The sequence below is a fragment of the Neofelis nebulosa genome, chromosome 15, assembly GCF_028018385.1.
Source record: "Neofelis nebulosa isolate mNeoNeb1 chromosome 15, mNeoNeb1.pri, whole genome shotgun sequence".
Lineage (NCBI taxonomy): Eukaryota > Metazoa > Chordata > Mammalia > Carnivora > Felidae > Neofelis > Neofelis nebulosa.
In genome coordinates this window covers 24,747,489-24,753,543 of record NC_080796.1, presented here as the reverse complement: position 1 = coordinate 24,753,543, position 6,055 = coordinate 24,747,489, and positions in this window count along the sequence as shown.

Sequence of the window (6,055 nt, the reverse complement as noted above, 5' to 3'; positions counted from 1 at the left end):
CCCACCCCTCAGATGAGGCAGGCACTGTTCTCTGTGCTCCTTCATTCCCTGTGCACACCCCCACTATTGCACTTACAGCAGTGTGTTGAAGTTACTTGTTCGTGTGTCTCTTGAGAACAGCAGCCTGTAAATCACTGTGTCTTCTTAGGCTTTGCACCATTAGATCACAATCCCCTGCCACATAGAAAGTATCGAGTCTACACTGAACCGAATTACTACTATGTGACATTCACCATCCTCTTCCTTCTCCTCAATGTTACCAAACAAGTTATATTATTACGTCTCATAGTCACACGGCTGAATTGAATGCATCTCAAAGAAACTTTGAGCCTACCCGACCTCTGCTCTCTAGAATGAGGTGTGTGAACATTTACATCGTTGCAACAGCAGCTCTTTCCTATTCTTTTTTTTTTTTTTTTTTTTTTTTTTTGAGGAAGGGAGGGGCAGAGAGAGGGGGAGATAGAGCATCCCAAGCAGTTTCCTCACTGTCAGTGCAGAGCCCAATGCAGGGCTCGAACTCAGGATCCATGAGAATCATGACCCAAGGCAAAATCAAGAGTCACATGCTTAACCGACTGAGCCACACGGGCACCCCTTCTACTTCTTTCTTGACTTAATCTCTGAATGGCTTTTCCAGTAGGAAGTCATCTACATTCTCTCCTGAGTTCCTACTGTACTAAAGGCAGGTGTCTGTGAGATGTGTGTCCCATTTTGGGAATGCTGTCCCACTGCCTGATGAGACCAACTGAGGAGTTGCCTTCATCAACCCGTTACATGGACACTCCCCCACACATAGGCTCATAAACATATAATAAAAATTTCTGACTTTTTCTTTGAAAATCCCACCTAAAGCTTTTCAAAATCCTAAGTACCCTTGATTGGATTTCAAATGCATAGAGTTATTTTTTAATTGCACTCAAAAGAATTATCTTCTGCTTAGCTTCCTGTCAAAGTTGGCCAATGCCAAACTTCAAGGCCCACATGTTTTTGGGCATCTTCTGGTGAGTTTCTTTTTTTTTTTTTTTTTTTTTTTTTTTTTTTCACCTATCCAGCTTTCCAAAATCAAGAGTAATTCCACAAAGGCTCTACAGTCTTTCTGTTGACATCACCAAAAATTAGGATGGACCTTATAGATGTTCTGCATTTGGGTTGAATTATTACAGCCATGTAGATGAGAATCCTCAGATTATGTAAGATGTACAAGTATTTCCTAGAAGGAAATGGTACATGAACACACAGACAGGTAAGGAGGTAGGTGGGCAGATGGAGAGGCAGGCGGGTGAGTAGACGGGTAAATAAGCAGCATCTCCTTACTAACCAGCATTCTGAGATGACTCCCCTCCCTACTAACCAGCATTCTGGATGACCCGCTGCTCTCCTCTGGCCTGTTTCTAGTTCTCTGAAACTGAGGGCTAGTGGGTCACTACACTCTGCTGAAGGCCTCTGAGTCTCTGAGGTAATCCATGCTTAGCTATGAGGTCATCAGCCCGCCTTCTCATTCCACGCTCCTGTTTTCACTACCATTGTGTCTGTAGTCCCTTCTGACCTCCTCTACGGATATTCCCAGGGGAATTCTAGATCTGCTGACATCTGCTTTCTTAAATTTCATTTCTCTACGGCCCTGGGATTCTAACACTTCTCAGTTGATAGCCCCTTCCCCCACAGGGGTGGGTCACCCTTCAGTCTTCAAATGCTTTCTTCATGTTAACAAGTACCAAAGGCCCCTGACTTCCTTGTTTCCTGCGGCAAATGGTTCTGAAGTGACCTGAAAAGTTCATGTAACTTCCTTCCATGCCTCACTCGCTGACCTCCAGAGAAGTGGGGCCTTCTGGCTCACCCTGGCTCCCAGTCACCTGTTTCTAATTGCATCTGTCCCTGTATGTGCCACAGGCTTTGGTTTCACAGCCTGGGATGAGCGGTCTAAGGAGACTGCCTTCCCCGCCTTCCCCAAACACCTCCAGCCTGAGAGGAGCTGTCACGGATATCCCCTCATTTGATAGTTTTCCTTTTAATATTTATAAACAGGAAAGTATTTTTCTCTCCCCCACTTGAAATGTATATATTCAGTCATTAAAAGGCATTGACATTGCAGAGGTAATGGCCTGCCGGCAGATTTACAACAGGAACTATCTCACTGCCTGCAGGCCTGTGCGTTTTAATATAATTAAAAGGCTTCTGTTTGGAATCTTAGCTAATTAATATTCATGCTTTCCTCCTTCCACCTGCCATTCCCAATTTGCTGTCTTTTAGGAGATTGATCATGGCCCAATTAATCCCACCACCAGTCAAAGCAAACAGGCAGGGGAAGAATGGGGAAAATGCTATTGCAGTGTTGGCTTCTTAATGAGGAAAAAAGCATTTTAACTAATGGAAGTCTTCTTCTGGTTCATGAGGAAAGTCAAGGAAGGGTCTCTATAAATCCGGGAACTTGGTAGGGATGGAACTGCTGAGCAGGGATTGTAGGTGAATTGCTCACAGTGAAGTGAGTTCAATTTATTAATTTTTAAGTGTCTGAACAAGTTTCATTCATGCCAGAAATCACAGAAGAACAGGAATTTGAAGAGGTAGGTAACAGATTTTTTTTTTAAGTAAAATAAAGTGAAAGTGACAATGACAGTAATCAACATTCAGTACCTGAGAAAAGAAAAGAAAAGAAAAGAAAAGAAAAGAAAAGAAAAGAAAAGAAAAGAAAAGAAAAGAAAAGAAAAGAAAAGAACAAAGAAAAGTGGTTTACCTTTAGGGACCTTTGAGAGCCAATCAGATTCCTGGATATAGTCACACGGTCACTTGATTTTCTTTGTCCTGCCATCCTTCAACACCAAAGCTTAGGGGATCCTGGGTGACTCAGTCGGTTGAATGTCCTGCTCTTGATTTTTGCTCGGGTCATGATTTCAGGGTTGTAAGATCAAGCCCAGGGTCAGGCTCTGTGCTGAGTTCTGAATGTGGAACCTACTAACGCCTCTCTCTCTCTCTCTCTCTCTCTCTCTCTCTCTCTCTCTCTCACACACACACACACACACACACACACACACATAAATACATACATACATACATACATAAACAAACAAACAAACAAACAGCAAAGCTTACCAATGGAAACTGTTTTGCCTTAAAAAACATAGCCTAAATGAGAGACCGGGCCATGGTAAGGAATGAGGATAAGAGTGTTAATGATTAAACTTTTCTCAGATATGTGAAAGCAGGCAGAGGAGAGAATATAGCTCTCTCTACTTGACTTCAAAGGACAGAAAGGGGAATCTTGTCAGCATTTGTGATGAAACGTTTGATAGCCACGCACCTGAGCTTGAGGGAGATCTGAGGAAAGCAACCGCTTTAGGGCTCTGCCTTCCCCCACAGAGCTGCTCTTCCCCATCTGAGTGTCCCAAGAACATATTGTCTAATGATGCGGGCGAGCCCAAAAGAAAGCCACCAAGAGAAGAGCCCCTCACATTCAGGCTGGCTGACGCAGGCCAGTGGCTTCACCACTCTGAGTCTCATCCATAAAATGGGAAAACAATGTCACCTTCAGAGGATTGTTTTGAGGACTAAATGAGAAAACACCTTTAAAGTGCCACAGTGTTGGGGCGCCTGGGTGGCTCAGTCGGTTAAGCATCCGACTTCGGCTCAGGTCGTGATCTTGCGGTTCGCAAGCCCTGCATCGGGTTCCGTGCTGACAGCTCAGAGCCTGGAGCCTGTTTCAGATTCTGTGTCCCCGTCGCTCTCTGCCCCTCCCCAACTTGGGCTCTGTCTCTCTCTGTCTCAAAATAAATAAACATTAAAAAATTAAAAAATAAAATAAAATAAAGTGCTCAGTGTAATGCTCAGTAAATACTAATTCCGGCTGTGTATCTCCTATGGAACAAAGTGCAGAAGTGGCCACTACTCCGTGCTGTAGTGAAGACCACTTTTCCAGAAGGAATAAAGAAAGGTGGGGTGAAGAGGAACTCACTCTCTTGGCCACAAAAATGTATAGGAAGTGCAAAAAGCCACAGTGGAGTTTATCACATTTAAGTCTGTCTTGCCCAGTACATTGGGTATTAATAATGGAACAAAGAGGGGTTACAGAAACAAGATAAAAATAAACCTAAAGCACTGGGTTTATGCAATAGGTACATGTCGTTTGTTCTCCTGATGAGCCGCCGGTCTGAGAAACCTGTTTAGGTTCATCAGGAAGTCCACGAACAGGCTGCAGCTTAATTGTCCTACCATGGTCGCTCCCATTGTGAGCTGGGGCTTTTTATCTTTTACAAGTTGGAGCGATCGTATCCTTCTGGAGGAGACCACGTATGGACTGTATTGCTGACCCATCCAACCAGAAAGCCCTTGTACAGTTTCCAACTATCAAACTCCCACTCATCCTTTAGGGCAGCTCAAGTGTCCCCTTCTCTGAAAAGCCATCCCCATTAACCTGGTCAGAACTAACCATTCCTTACCTTGCATCCCCAAAGAACATTCCTGCTCTGTTAACACCTATGGGTCTCTCTGCCTCAGTTAATGATGAGAATATTTGCTCACAGCTACTGAACCTTCCAAGCCCAAACACTATGCTCAATGTTTTACTGGCACTATCTCGGTTAATCCTTGGAGATGTATTTTTTTTTTATTCTCTCCATTTTATTGGTAAAGAAACCGAAGTTTAGTGAATATCATGAATATCTAGCCCATGGTTGCAGAGCTGGTAAAACAAGATCAGGACCAAGCTGGTCAGACTCCACAGCCCCCATATTCTCATTCATTGTTGTCTCTTCAGCCATGCTTAATGCATATTAAGAGTTCAACAAAGCTTTGTACACAGAATAAGGATCCCTTTGATGGGATGCAGAAGTATACCTGACCAGTGGGGACAGTCCGAAATGGGCAAAACCCACCGCAGACATACATGAGAGGAAAAGGCTCTCTGTTGTCATCCTTGTCACCATATTCCCACAGAGCTTCCTTTTTGGTCCCAGCCACACCTAAGATTTTATGCAAAGTCCAAAATTTCCTTGAAACAGTTTCAACCTATGAAGAACGCTGTGAAAAAATAATTTTGTGCCTCTTTTTTTAAGTCTTATTTTGTCAAAACATTCTTTTTGGTGATGAGCCTCAACTGCAATGAAACAGAGGCTGACCCTCTCTCTATATTCTTCCCCCGCTCACACTCTGTCTCTGTCTCAAAAATAAATAAAGATTTTTTTTAAAGTTTAAAAAGAAAAGTGGGGCAGGGGGGACACCTGGGTGGCTCAGTCAGTTGTGCGTCCAACTTTGGCTCAGGTCATGAACTCAGGGTTCATAGGTTCGAGCCCCATGTCAGGCTCTGTGCTGGCGGCTCAGAGCCTGAAGCCTGCTTCAGATTTTGTGTCTCCCTCTCTCTCTCTGCCCCTCCCCTGCTCACAATCTCTCTCTCTCTCTCTCTCTCTCACTCTCTAAAATAAACATTAAAATTTTTAAAGAAAATTTAGAAATTATAAGCAAACCGTAAGAATCTATACAATAGGTTACAGGATATGAGAAAAAATAAGTAAGATCATTCACAATTGGTAGAAGGATCAGGTCATGCCTAAATTTTGAATTTGTGAAAATTCATCAGCCTCCTGAAAAACATCTGGTGAGAGTGGTGCTCAGTCTGGTGCCCAGAATCAGTGTTCTTATGACTCAGCATGGCACCTCTTATGTTGCTTTTGTTCATTTGCATGGAGGCCGAAATGTCAAGGTTCCGTTATGTTCTTTTTTCTTTTTTAACTTTATTTATTTTTGAGACAGAGAGAGACAGAGCATGCACAGGGGAGGGGCAGAGAGACGAAGACACAGAATCTGAAACAGGATCCAGGCTCTGAGTTGTCAGCACAGAGCCCGACGCGGGGCTCGAACTCACGGACCGCGAAATCATGACCTGAGCCGAAGTCGGCCACTTAACCGACTGAGCCACCCAGGCGCCTCCCGTTATGTTCTAATAAGGTTTTTAAAACTATTTTCATCAACTCTATTGAAGAATTTCCATAAACTAAAATGCCCATTTTAAGTGTATAGTTTAATGAGGCTTGATAAATATATGTGTGTGTGTGTGTGTGTATGT